The sequence below is a fragment of the Tasmannia lanceolata genome, unplaced genomic scaffold (assembly GCF_043159265.1).
Source record: "Tasmannia lanceolata isolate RefF3 unplaced genomic scaffold, GAP_Taslan_0.1 ptg000008l, whole genome shotgun sequence".
Classification (NCBI taxonomy): domain Eukaryota; kingdom Viridiplantae; phylum Streptophyta; class Magnoliopsida; order Canellales; family Winteraceae; genus Tasmannia; species Tasmannia lanceolata.
Window position 1 is genome coordinate 3,661,236 of NW_027518685.1, and position 15,250 is coordinate 3,676,485.

Consider the following 15,250-nt stretch of genomic DNA (forward strand, 5'->3'; position numbering starts at 1 on the left):
AGGTTGCAAGCATGTAATGCCACATCAAAAAGACAAGTGGAGTAGCCTCTTTTGCAACATATGTAACCCCCCCTCCCCACATGCTCGACACCTGGCGAAATGTGAACCAGCTCCTTGGATGCATGTGGTTTTCAGTGTCTCATCTTATAGGGACAACAGAAGAACACCTTTCTTCATAGGCAACCTGAAAGATTTATTACATGAAAGTAGCAAGACAATGAATATTCTGAGCCGATAGGGCAAGTCAGTGAGTCACCCGTTTAGGAATACCTACTTTTAGTTGAAATGAATACTGAAAAATAAATTTGAACTTGGATTCATATAAATAGTGTATTCCCTTTCCGAAAATTGAAGTACTGGGCGCACTGAAATTGATGGGTTGTTAGATGTTATGAGAGCCAATTTTCTTTGATGAGTGGGAAGAATTCCATGGCCTCACAAACGCTTTTGTATGGAAAAAATGAAAATGGAGGGGGATATTTTCAAAGTGCTAGCCATATATGTGGTGTACGTGAATTCCAGAGAGTGGAAACCTTTTTATGTAGTACAGAAGATTGTTCTCCTCTGTTCCAGCTCTAAATTGAAATGAGGAGTGCCCTCATCAAAATGCAATAGTGCTGATAACATTTCCCTACGTTTATCAGGCATTTAAAAACTATAGAGAAAATTTACATATTTATGATATTTAATAGCAAATCCCCATAATAATGATATGGTATTGGTAACCGAGTTGGAGACCAAGAGTGGAACTGAACAAATAGCCACTTGACACATTAGAAATCTCCCCCAATGACTTTTGGCTTTTTCTCCATAAAAAAGGCAAAACTACCCTCCTATGCCATATGGCATGTGAGGATTTGCTAGGTTACACTCTCGGTTCTACTCTCAGTCTCCATAGCAGCACTCTAAAATTTTATCTTGTTTAATATTAGCTGTAAAAGCACATAGATTTTGTATGAATTTGCGGCGTATAGTTTCCTTGGGCTAAACCATGAACGAATGTGACACCGATAGAATCTGACTGTCGGTTTTAAAATGGTAAGTCATATATTTACCCCCTTTTCTTCCCTGGGACACCCCCCCTCCAGTGTACTTATGCCTACTCTATAAGGGAGTGGCCCGTGGAAGAGAAGCGGGCAACTATAAATAAATCTTTGGAATTTACAAAAATAACCCCAGTAGCAATCAGATCCTTCGAATCTGAGGTCATTAATTGTGAATGTTAAGTTATTTAGATAAGATCAGACCCCTTCAAATAGGAAGGTTACAAAATTAGAGTAACGACTCTATAATTCTATATAAAGACTTCCGAGATTCTCATCCAAAACAACCGCTTAAGAGAGAGAGAGAGAGAGAGAGAGAGAGAGAGAGAGGGAGAGAGAGATTTTCTAAGTATAACGTGATGAGGTTCTTGAAACTAGTCTCTTGTTGCCGGCACTCCGTACAACCGGCTCCGGTACCATCGAGCACCCAGCGCAGTAAAGAAATATCCACGCTGGTGGAGCTACCATGCGCCGAGAGCGATCCCTTCACCGGAAGGAAGCGCGGGGGGCAGAAGATCAAAAGGAAATCGACGGTCTGGAGGCCATCGCTTGTCGCTATCTCAGAGGACAGGGGTGTGGGGAGGAAGGGTGAACGGACGGTCAGATCTGAAAAGGATATGGCGGGAAAAGCCCGATCTAGGGCTAAGATTCCCTCTCGTGACGACAACGACTGGTTCGGGTAAATTTTCTTTACTCTACGTAATTGTGCAGGGGGCCTGATATTCGCATCCCTTCTTTTGATATCGGCACTCCTCTTTATTTCACGAGTTTTTTTATGTAAGATGATCCAAACCGTTCATTTCTTGGCCCACAAAAAATCATTTCCATCAGGTGATCCTAACCCTCGGATCTATATAGAATGTGTAGCCCCTCTCTAAATCGGAGGGTTAGGATCATCCAATGAAAATGATTTATTGTGGCCCAAGAAATGAACGGATTGGATCATACTAAGAAGTGGGTCGTACAGTACAGTACATTTTGAAAAATACTGGACTATACGGCCACACACCATATAAAATCCCCATATTTAACACCATTATAGACATTTAAATGATAAGAAGGAAGAATAAACTATTTAGTAAAATATCCCAATGATTGAATATTAACTGAACAAAATAGGACAGGACAGGTATTTCTATCATTTTATAAAGATCTGAAATCCATTGGGATCTCTCGGATTGAACCAAGATCCGGAATCAATCCTATTAAGTAATTGAATTTTTAATTATATCCCATTGAAGTCCGTTTTGAAAGTAATCCATTGGATTAGGTTGGGCTATTCACATTTCTACCTTTCATTAGCATTAATGGACAGGATTTTCATAGGTTTGTTAATGGATCCACTCGATTCATTCAAGTCCCTAAAGTGCAATTAAAATTCTTAGAAGAGGGTGAATGTTACGTGCCTAGATGGTGTTAGATGAAGCAATTCAAATGTGTAGGGCCCACCCAAGTTGGCCTTTATTTTTAGTGTTTCTAGAGGTTGTTTTATTTTATCAAGTGGTGGATGTGTGCTAGTTTATTGGTTGGTTAGGCCAAAAATTTTAGGATTGGATATGGGCTTGCAACATATATCCATTGGATAGTCACGATCCGAATTGTTTTACCACAATACCCTCCAAATTTTCATAATGTTAATAATTCTTTGAAGGGTATTTTCGTCAAAACCTCTAATTAATAAAGTGGAGTGCGATTTCACGACTCAAAAGCGACTTCCCGCCTCTCGTGTTTTAGGGTTTTTTTTTTCTTTTGCTGTGAGATTTCAAGAAGAGAGAGGAGAGAAGAAGAAATTTCGAGCTCCTCCTCCTGCCACCGATCCCCTCCACCATCTCCCCTCATATGCCACTTTCACCACCCCTTCTAAGTCCCGGCCGCCGCTCCATAATCACCTCAAAATCGCAGCACCGCCATTGTGCTTTCATTATGCTAATCTATTGAACATATATGCTGTCATGAATATACTATCAGTTTATAATTTTGTTATTACTGAATATTATTGTTATACATCATATTCCTTGATAATAGTTATACATTATATTCATGTATGTAATTTAGATTAATTTTATTGTTTACAAGCATTATTTTACTCATAGATTAAACATAAATAAAATTTTAATTTATTTGAAGAAAATGCATATAGACACACTAAGAGTGGACTGGCATTCTAAATCTTTTCTTTTTTTTTAATTAATTGCGTACTTAGCTTAGTGGGACATAATAGGACACTCCGATGGACGGTCCGAATCAAAATGGATCGTGATCGTGACGTGGAAAGTAGGATCCGAAGAACAATCCGAATCCGATCCGACCGATAAGGAATTTGAATGGATCGTGGCTGTGACATAGGTGGATCCGATCCGAAGTGGATCTGTTGACACCCCTACTTTTCATCTTTTTCCCTCCTCAAACCTGAAAACCCAATATGAATTCATCTAAACCCTATTAATTTTCTTTCCTGATGTATCATAATAAATTTAAGGGATGTATCCATGGTTTTAAATTTCGACCGAAATCCGAAATTTGGGGACCGAAACCGAAATTTTCTGAAATTTCATTTTTCGCCATTTACCAAATTTCGGTCCGAAATTTCAATTAAATGGCATTATTTATTAAAAAAAAGTGTTACAAAATTTCGGTCGAAATTTCAGATTCGAAAATTCGGTCCAGAATTTCGAACCAAATTACCAAATTTCGGTTTTCGGTGGGGTCCGAAACGGTTACTGAAACCGAAATTTTAAACCATGGATGTATCACAATAATTTTAAGGGAATTGCTAGCGTCCATCGCAAAAGGCTTTTCGCGGCCGGTCTGTCACAATTCAGACCAGCCGCGAAAAGCCTTTTGCGATGGAGCTTAGCAAATCCCTAAATTTAGTGTTTTAAGTAATCAAATGTATTTTTTTTTTTGTTAAATTTGGTTTTTCTTATATTTTCTAGTAATTTTCTATTTTCTTAGTTTTTTTTAAGTTTTTAATTATTAAAAATACCTAAGGATGACGTCAATGTACAAATACCCTTCATTTTTTTTCCTTCATTTATTTCTATTCATAAGGGATATTATCCTAACGTTTAAAAATCCTACTAAAAACTATAAATAAGGGGGAGTGATATATTAGATTTTCTTCCTCGTGTCGTGTATTTATTAGGGAAAACTACTAAAAACCCCCTAAATCAAAACCTATATACTAGAAACCCCTCAAAATTTTCTTAATTACCAATAACATCATCTTTTGCATTAATTAGCTTTTAAGTTTTTTCTCTGCCTATTTTACCCTTAATATATTACGCTCGGTACAAATCCCTGTAATCTCTCACCTCTCTATATCTCAAATGAAGCCATTTCCCATTCTTTGCTAATGCCATGCATATATGGATGTAGAACTATGGCCACGCATAAAGATGAGGTGTAAAATATTGGGCCCACCCCAATGCATGGCCTTGGGACCCACCCATCAAGACAGAGGAAAAATGGTGTCCCCACCTGATGCATGGATATGTGTGGAGATAGTGGGACCCTACATAGGTATAAAATGGTAGATTCCACTATATTGAAGGGCTTGGGTGGATATGGTGGGCCCTGCCATATTAGAATACGAGGGGTAAAAATGTGGGCCCCCATGAAAATGATTTTTAAAATTATATTACCATGGATAGCATTCTTGGCCCGTGCTATGCATGGGTGTAAAATATTGGATCCACCGATCAAAACATGAGGAAAAATGGTGTCCCACCAACCTCATCTTCATGTGGGGCCCATTAATTTACACCCATACATGCATGGCATGTGCCAAGAATACTAATTAGTTTCCCTAATTAGTTTCCAAAAAATCCTGCAATCTAGACAGGGCCTTAAATAACATTTCACTCCCCACTTTTGGCTTTTACGACTCTCTCACTCCGTCCCTGTCTCCTACCCTCTTCCCCCTTCTAACTATAAGGACTTAGGATAGTCTGCTGCTAAGTAGATCGATCGTGACCTAGACCAAAAAGTCAAAAACGACGTTGGTCCGCTTCTTCTCTTATCTCTTAGCTACAATTTTGAAGGAATCCAAGATTCTAAAATCCGCGTATCCAAACGGCCCCAAAAAGTATAAGTCCAAATGCTGTGGTCCACCATATTGCAGCATTTGCTAATAGGCCTACGCTTGAAGGGCCCATTAACCATGCACACGTGTAAGGCGGAGGTAAGTCCAATTGATGTTTTCTTCCAAATTGGTTAAGTTGCCTGTGAAACCTCCTTATTAAACTTGCTCTTCAACATTAATTTCAGATTTATTTTTCAAATTACGCATTTTCTGATAATTATCTTTATTTTTTTCTTTTTAAGGATTGGCATGGCCCCGACGGTCCTTCCGGCTTTCACTCCGACGCCGTTCTTGTTTTAAATGATTCTGTATTCTGATTACTCTTTCTACTACGCACTCTACATAGATTGTAAAACGCAGTAAGGAGATTGTATAATGCAATTGTAAGACTTAGATTTTATACCAGCGGTATTGAATAAATCCAGGCCTGTTGGGGTTCAACTCAAAAGCAAGAATCCCACATCGGAAAATTAAAGGGATGGGTATGATCACACTCCCCTTAACGGCTAGCTTTTAAGGGTGAGTTCTACCCGGGTCCCTACAAATGGTATCAAAGCTGTGGCAGCCCCAATGTTGCTTTCGAGGACGTAAAAAGTCTCTTGGGGAAGATCTCGGTAACCCCGGTGTACCTTTGAGGGCGGTGAAGTTCCCTAGGAGAAGATCTCACGTTGGTTCCGTGTGGAGAGGAGATAATTGGGGGTTCCCCACAAAAGTAAGAATCCCACATTAGAAAATTAAGGGATGTTGATGGGCTTATAAGGGAATTGGCACCCTCGCCTTAATGGCTAGCTTTTAAGGGTGAGTTTCTACCCAGATCCCTACACCTTGCTAATCTTCCTTTCTCAAGTGGATGATAGAGAGATCTTACCAAGAATTTTAAGTTCCTCTATAAATAATTTGCATAGAGTCTTATATGTGAATGGTATTAAAGTTAAGTATACTTATTTGCGAATAATGGTTGAAGAGTTATATCAATGAAGTTTTTATATGATGTGTGTATGTACATGCACATATTTTTTTTTAAAAATACATTGAAGCCTACACCATTCGATGATCCAAACCATTCATTTGCTGGGCCCCAACTTAAATAGAGCATCCTTCAAAAACATCTGTATAGGATGATTCTGGCGTTCAATCCATAAATACAGTTATAATATGCCATCACTAGATGATAAGACTAGAGCGTCCTCCAAAAACATCTGCATAGGATGATCCTAGCCTTCAATCCATAAATACTGTTATAATATGGCATCCCTAGATGATGAGACTGGAGGGTTATGAGAATTATTTTCGGGGCAATGTCTATTTAAGTCAGGGCCCAACAAATGAATGGTTTGGATCATCGAATGGAGTGGATCTTACTTTATTTTTTTAAATGGATGCCTGTCCCCATTTGCAAATAAAATTCTACTCAACTCAACTAAGCCTTTGTCTCAGACTAGTTGGGGTCGGCTAATGAATCCTTTAGAAAATTTTCATGAAGAAACTAAAATAATCTTATTTGAAAACACAGTTAAAACATTCCCTGAATAAAGCTGAAAATTTCCCCTGAATAATATTTTAACGAATAATTCATCGATTTCTCATATATTTGTATATCAACTGAGACATTCAAAAGTAATTAAAAACACATTTCCCTTTTCTCAAATTTTTTTCAGCACTTTTCTGAAACATTTTCCAACATTTTCCTAACTTTTATAAATTTGTTTTGACCTAAGAACCAATTTTGGTAGCATCTGAAGGGGCCATTTTTGTGATTAATTCCATTAACCTTCAAATGGAAGGTCAGCATGCAAACCTAGTTGTGGAATAGTTTCGATTGTCCGATTCGTATGATTTTTTATTCATAACCCGTCCACTGCAAAGCCCACAACTCTCCACATGTTCAAGCTCGGGTCCCTGGTTCAAAACTTCCATATGAACCCAGGTCACCTCCGACATAACCAATTGATCTAGAGGCTCACCCCAAAATCACTTCACAAACTTGGTTTGCTCTATCATTACTTCTACTAGAAAAACCAATCAAATGGTCAACCAAATATACATAAACCTGTTTGGTTGTGCATTAAGCATCAGATGGGTGCAGTTTTGGCAGCTCGATAGGCTTGGTGCTTCTCGGTATTCTTACCAGTTCAAGCTCTTGCGGCCGTTGTTCCTGGTGCTTCTCGGTATTCTTACCATTTCTCCTGTTCTCATTCTGCCAAGAAATCCCCTGCACATTCATTTTCTCGGCATCTGCCTGGGGAACTTCTCTCGGAATCCTTCCCAATTCTCTGGTCAGGTGGGAAATTTTCAGGCCTTTCAACATGTCGAGCAGTTGGGAACATCATGTTTCACCCCTACACAGCCAATATGATTGATGTTAAGACAGCTATGAGACGCAAAGAGCAACGCTAACAAAAAGGTCATTCATCAAACAGTTTAGAAAATTTTGACCAAAATAACTCACTAAGTGTTCCCAGAAGGGTTGAACCTACTGATGCGTAGAAGAAATATGAATTTAACCGGTGGAAAAGGTTGCTTATTTACCAATTTAACCGGCTCGGGTTATTAGCCTTGAGTTTAGAAAGTTCTAAATATGAATTAATCATGAGACCAAGCCTGGAAAGATTTTACACAAAGTTGGCCAAGTCTCTTTCCATTAATTTAGAGAGAATCTTTCCATTAATTTAGAGAGAATTGGAACAGTGAGCTTCCCACAGAAACATGAAGTTTCTACAACTATACTGTGCAACAGGTGAACTAAATAAGTGCAGGACAAAGGAAGGGATTTGGTAAACCGATCCCTGTGAGGCATTTTATGTCTTTATGGAGACAATGGCAACATTTTGATCATATATTAAATATTTTATATGAAAGTGCAGAAGTTTTGCTAAATATAAATCCAATTTGAGAAGAGAAGAATCCACAAGAATCGGAGAAATACCTGTGCAAATCAAGGTTTTTTTATGACGATATCATCAACCCAACGTTTTTCAGGACCTGCAATGAATGCAACACCAGACGTGTGACAGTAAAAGAAGAGGCCTAGGAGGAAATTAAGAATGCTTCCTTGAAAAATATCAAAATCACAAGGGAAGGAAGAACAGTTACCAGTTCTGGTGGTCGTGCACCCCCAAACAATGTTTTCTACAGTAACAAACAGATTATACAAACAATTAAATCAATGATAACATGAGAAATAGCACATTTTCTCATCAAAATGCAAAAAGTTAGGAATAAGAGAACAGCAAATATAGAACTCCCTTTTATGAATTTTCAATTCAAGAATGAAGAATCAAATAGTTGAGTAAGGTTTTACATTTCTCAATACCAAAATCAGTCACAAGGTTCAAGCTCAGAATGCTCGATTAATGTTTTATGTGTTTTGCAGGAAAACAAAAGTATACTTCAGCTTACAAGGTATCTCTCAAAAAAAAAAAAGCTTCATCTTACAAGGGAACCTCCTTACCAATCACCATAAAGAACTTAAAAGGTGCACATGAAATCTGCTTGATTTCAGAGTAAAGGGATCGGTTGACCTCTTCATCTTCTTGATGTTGGATCTTTCTATGCCCTTCTAGTCAAGAATCAAGACCCAAATGGTTTGAATACAATGTCACTCTTTCACCATTTTAAACATTCAAAAGGTTGGTTCTTGGACATTCATAAACAAAGATTGAATGTAATGATCATTGGCCTTGAACCTTATTAATGAATGATTGAATGATATGAGTTTAAACTCTCAAGCTGTGGTGTGATACCTCTAGCCTAGGAGAAGAATCTAGTATTTTGCTTTTTTTTTTAGCTTTGTTGTGTTCCTCTTCTTCTTCCCTTACACAGTATTTTCTTTATTTCTGAACCTGTGACCATCCGTCCACCTTGTTAAGCCTTCCACTTTCACCACCGATCACCTTTCCCATCCCTTCCCTTCACCCATTGCTCAAACTTAACCCTCTCACCATCAAAATTCAATCCCCAATCAAACCCACAATTTAACTTTCGAATATTTATCAAACCCTGCAGAGCTGTCCCAGTTTTCAATCTTTAATCCATCCATTGGTTATAAACTTGTAACATAATTATAAATCTGTTACGGGTTTTACCATCCCAACAGCCTGTGGATTTTCTGTTTACAAACTTTACACCGCTTTACCCACCTAGTATAATCTCCTACAGACCTACCCTAGACCTTTCCTAGTTATTTCCCTTTAGAAATTAATTCTTGAACCGTTATATGATTGTTACCACAGTTACTTCAGATCTGTCATAAATTCTTTTACAGATCATTCCAGATTCGTACAAACTTCCAGAACTTTGTAAAACCTGCACCTTAACTAATACCCTCACTCTGATCCCTCTCTTTGCCTTTCTGTATATCAGATAACTTGCCTTCCTTTACTAACAGTCCATTACCAGACCTGTTACAGTCCATTACAGTCTATCCAGTCCACCCAGAAAGCTACACAGTTAATTTCCTAGTACCATCTGAAATTACGGACCTTCCTAACCCTAAATCAGACAAGAATGCCTCACCTTTTTACCCTATTAACAAGTTTGTCCAGATCCGCAACTCTCTTTTATACATGGCTAAACAGTCCCGAAACCATACCCTTAAATTTACTTAAGTCGGTTCCCATAAATCTATCCTGTTTACCCATTACATCCTGATCTGAACCTAAACCTGGAGGAACTTGTTTCCAGTTGGTTGTCCTACATCATCTTGGTGTCAAAGCTCAATGCCTAGAATCTCGCTTTTCCATCTTGCATCCGCTAATCAATCTCTGCGACTACAAATACCAAGATCCGCTTACCCCTTAAGCCTGGAAACAAGATCCCAACTCACCGAGTGCTATTTTCTACTCTCTTCCTTATCATTCCATTAATCAGGTATCTAAGTAGAGACTTCATGTACAAAGGCAAATTGGCTAGCATAACCTTGATGAGCGTAATCCGAGCTATAGAGAATGCAAGCTTTTCTTCCAAGGCGAGAGCTTCATGAATTATTAGTAGCTTTTATTTCATAAAATCTAACCATTTACTTTTTAATATTGTTTAGTTCACTATTTAAAAAAATCTAAATCATTCACTAACCTATGAAAACATATTTTAAGTTATATACACTATATGCATGTAACTTTTTTTTGGTAGGTAAGCTGGGATCGAACCTGTGACCTCAAGGTTGAGATACAGAGCCTCAACCATTGAGCTACAGGCCCAACCCCATAAATGTAACTTCAACACACTACATTTGTTGGAAATAGGGTTCACGTTGATCAAATCACTTGTTAACATTAAGTAATGGCCGAGGCATGATATCTGGGCTCCTTCTTGGAGATTAGTTGAAGCTTCCCAACGTACATGGGATTTTGGCAACTCTATCTCAAGGATTCAACCAAGCCAGACTCATTTTGAGCTGATCAAGATGTGGTTTGCATTACTAATTTGGGACGGGTATACTCGAGTCTCCATAAGATGGCCAAAGCACAAGTTTAAGTCTCCATGGATTGTTCAGAAATGAGTCATTAACACTATAATTTAAAAATCAATTTTATCTCTACTGGGGAGAGATCGTTGAGTTAACAGTAACACTAACTGAAAAATAAAAACACTAATTTCCATCAGAGAGATATCATTGAGCTAACACAATTAACAATGAAAAACGGTAGTTCTCATTAGAGAGAGACAGAGATCGTTGAGTAAACAGCAACTTAGTAAACCCGAAATAGAAGAGAAACTTACAGTGACAACATACGATCAGATATTCTCAAACTGTTTGAAATAAATTCATAACAAACTCACATTTGGGATATTAATCAAGGTCCCCAAAGATCAAGGCACATATTGCTCAGCAATGTCAACTAATCTATGCAATCGATCAAGTTTATCACCTTTAAGTGAAGCCTACAGATAAAAAAATAAAAACCCGACAGATCTATTCCTTGCATATGCTTCTCTTCACACTTTTCCATGTGGAACTAAACGTAAAAGTGAAATCAAAAGCTTTTCTCAAAGCAGTGTGAAATACCAAAATACCCTTGATGAGACTTTAAAAATCCAAGCTAAAACAAAGGCAATTTCAGAAGCCCTTTTCTTCGCTTTTTTATTTCAAAACACATCTAACATCATCAACTATATGCAATCATTTTTACTTTTTACCTTATTTTCATATTATCCAGCCTTCATTCTCTAGGTTATGTTTGGTTGCGGGTATTTACCTTGGAGAGTAGAAATGTGAGTAGTCAACAGGGAGGAGACAAGCATTGGATTTACCTGGAAGGCTGGAACTTACCTGGGAGAATAGTGGTATGCACTGTTTGGTTGTCAACCTCGGAGAATAGTGGTAGGGGTGTCATATATATATATATATAGAGAGAGAGAGAGAGAGAGAGACATGCCCAAGGAAATTCAAGCAAAATTCCACCTTTCTACAGATTATGGCTTGAATTTCATGAGGGGCATGGGTGACACGTCAGCAGATGGGCAATGATTAAATAGGAGACGCCCCTAGGAGTCTTCAGGGATTTCAAAGCTATATTGCCAACCAAACAAGGATTTTTGCTGACATGGCACCCAAATCAAAATCTCTAAGCCTCCATGGCTTTTCTGCAACCAAACACACCATAATAGTTCATAGGTTACTAAATTCGCACAACAATTTTTCAGTTTTTCCCCTAAATATGATATAATTTTTAACAAATATTCATGTAAGAATGTTGTGATTGTTGCCCACATAGCCTCATCAAAGTCATTGAACAAGGATTTCATTGTCAAATGCAACTCGAATAAACTCAATCAAAGGATCTAGGAAAGGATCCTATGTAAGTCAAAAATTATCATATGGATATGAAAATTGATTTTGATCTGTTGATGTTATAATTATTTAGTTAGATGACAATGTTACAATATATAATATAGGGAAATGTTATCAGCACTACTGTGTTTTGATGAGGGCACTCCTCACAATGTTACATTTCCATAGATTGATCCTAACCCTCCGATCTATAGAGGGTTAGGATCAACCCTCTAATATTCAGATCGAAGGGTTAGGATGAACCTATGGAAATGATTTTTGGGGCACAACCTATTTAGGTTGTGGCCCATCTAATGGACGGTTTGGATCATCCTATGGTGCGGGCCATACCATACTTTTAATAAAGTGAGGAGTGCCCTCATCAAAATACACAGTAGTGCTGATAACATTTCCCATAATATAATGTCTATACCATAACAAAAAAATGGGGAAACTTACAAGAATAAAGTCCCACTAATTATTTGAACACAGAGCAGATTCCAAAGAAATTTCAAAAAAGGAAACACGATAAAACAAGAAAAGAAAAGTGAAGAAAAAAAGAAAAATAAAGGCATTTGAAATAAGTTACATCCACAAAGAATTCCCAAACAAGAGTACCAACCTTTCCCTTTCATCACTCCCGTCCAATTTTTCCGATTTTCTCCATCAGTACGATCTGATCCTGGTTTTGGAGGATCCAAGTTGAAGTTCCCATATGATTCATTCACAATTTCTACACGAGTCAGCAGGTGAATAATGCCCACCAGTTCCATTATCCAGCCGGACAAGCCCCATCCACGTAAGCTATTGTTTGAAGACAATGGCTGCACCTCCGCTGCCCCACAACATGATATTACTACATAAGAAACTGTCCCACAGAGCAAGAAGAGGCGGAGTTATGGCGTGTGATGTGTTCTTCCTCCTCTTCTTCTTTTGAGTTGCAGACATGGAAAAACAGGAAAAAATTAGAGAAGATAAGGAGATTACATTTTTCTATACTTCATTTGTACTTGAGGGTAAAAAATGTCATTTAGACTGTACAACGCCATAAACTAGAGGACCAAAATGCAACCACGAGCTAGTTTTTTTTTTTTTTTTTAAGAAAAGAAAAGAAAAATGTGTTGAGATATTCTCCAAAGGATTCAAGAGATAACAATTGGTCATCATAGGAACACATGACCTCTATGTTTTTTATGAAGTTTTCAAATATTTGATGCATTCAACTCAACTAAGCCTTTGTCCCAAACTAGTTGGGGTCGGCTAATGAATCCTCTAGAAAATTTTCATGAGGAAGGTGAAAGGATCTACCTGACTCGAATTGACTAAGTCTAATCCTGATACTAGTTGGGTTCGTCTGCATGCAGTGGCGGAGCCAGGATTTATACACAAGGGGGGGGAAAAATAAGTAATTCTTAGATTTAAATTTACGTTTAATTTTTTAGTCTAATAATCAAATTTGGAGTCACAATCGGTTATCAAAATCCCAAACAAACAGGGGCTTAATTTTTAGTCCAATATAACTAGGGATATAAACACCTAGGCAGTCCGATGAACCATTAGATCTGAACATAAACGGACAGAATCTAGACACATTACTAGGATTCATGGACACATTTTGGGTCCTGTCATAGGATCCAAAATTATTTCCGATTGGATCCAGATAACTAACAGAGACCCAAACAATGTGGGCCTCCACTGTATTTTAAGCTAGTGTGTAGAGAACTCTCTACACATGTGTAGGAACCGTTTTCTCTTTTACTAAATACCTTCCAGTTTTTTTGTAACTTTAAGTTCTATTTTAGGGCATTTTAGTAAAATAAGCTCTATGCATTTAGGCTATGAAAACAATTGTCTAGATACGGGGTTTGAAAAAATCTAGGGTTTTACTTCTGTTAGACATAAATCAGACATAATTTCTACTAGGGTTGTATCTAGGGTTTGAAAATATGAATCCAAAGCATTTTATCTCAGACATAAATCAAACATAAATCCAAAGCACAGAAATACTAAGAAGAGTTAACTAGGGAAATCTCATTAATCAGACAAAAATTAGACATAAAATTTCTAGGGTTTTATCAGACATATCTAGAGCAAATTTCATCAATCACATGCTTTATAAAAGAGAAAAGGAGAAAAATAAAAAATCTGCCCTTACCTTCTCCTTCTTCTTCTTCTTCTTCAATCTCACTCTCACTCTCACTCTCACTCTCACTCTCCGACGACCGGAGTGAGAGAGGCCGAGGCGGCGAGGCGGGCGGAGAACGGCGTACGAGGATCGAGCAGCGGGAAAAAGGGTTTCTCGTGTGATTTGCACAAAAAGGTTAAGTAGGTTTTAATTGTTGGAAATTGTTTTCCTAGAAAATCTTAGAAAAACTTTTCCTAAACATACTTAAAAAGCATGTTTATTAGTTTATTTTCCCAACTCATGCCCCCCTCCCCCGCCCCTTATATGGCAAACGTGGCTCCGCCCCTGTCTGCATTGATCATTTTCTTCCATTCTCTTATATCCAAGACCATGTTCTTTGTTATGTTCCTAGCTGTCAAGTCTTTCCTCACTGTTTCTACTCAAGTTTTTTTCGGTCTGCCTTTGCCTTTTTTACTCCAACAACTTAGCACGAGTCACTTCTTCTGAATAGAGCATCCAAAGGCCTACGTTGGATATGCCCAAACCATCTTAAGCAGTGCTCTCTCATCTTCTTCTCAATTGGTGCCACCGACACCTTTTTACTTATGTCTTCATTTTTAATTCTATCTAACCTTGTGTGGCCGCACATCCATCTAAGCATTTACATCTCCGCTACACTCATCTTATTCACATGCTGCTTCTTGGTGGCCCAACATTCTGAGCCGTATAGCATGGTTGGCCTCACAACTGTCTTATAAAACTTTCCCTTCAACTTGATAGGTATTTTACGGTAGCACAACACTCCTGAAGCATATTTTTTTCCTATTTCAAAACGCAAGCTAGTTTTTTAAAAAAACAATGGGTTAAGATATTCTCCAACAGTTTCAAGAGATAACAATTGGTCATCTATCGAAGACACGACCTCTAAGTTTATAATAAAGTTTAGGTTTGGCTTGAACAAAATGAGGTGTCTAACCATGGGTATGAGAAGATACATAAAATGTCCAAGGGGAAAGACTAATTTATAACTGGAAAAATGAAAGATCTTAACAAAGATTGGAGAGTGGAGGAGGACGGTGTCATATGCACTAGGATCTATGATGACCAGGCAACATTAGTAGCTGCTTGATGCAAAAACAAAACAAAACAAAAAAACAAAAATTTTATTGGAAACTTTTTCATGAATTTTTTTTCTCCCAATGCTTAGTTATCATTTTCCAAGGAAT

General features: G+C 37.8%; 2 long non-coding RNA genes across 2 annotated transcripts; one reads left to right on the forward strand and one right to left on the reverse strand.

Annotated features, from left to right (window-relative positions):
• The first annotated feature begins 1,255 nt into the window (after positions 1 to 1,255).
• On the forward strand, positions 1,256 to 5,582 carry LOC143882561 (uncharacterized). The gene is made up of 2 exons (XR_013252267.1): positions 1,256 to 1,722; positions 5,370 to 5,582. It is a non-coding gene; the product is annotated as an uncharacterized LOC143882561 (long non-coding RNA).
• A 1,347-nt stretch (positions 5,583 to 6,929) lies between these two features.
• On the reverse strand, positions 6,930 to 14,212 carry LOC143883970 (uncharacterized). Its single transcript, XR_013252620.1, has 5 exons — positions 14,055 to 14,212; positions 12,522 to 12,734; positions 8,221 to 8,256; positions 8,054 to 8,109; positions 6,930 to 7,466 (listed from the first exon to the last, which is right to left on the reverse strand). It is a non-coding gene; the product is annotated as an uncharacterized LOC143883970 (long non-coding RNA).
• Between the last annotated feature and the right edge of the window lie 1,038 nt (positions 14,213 to 15,250).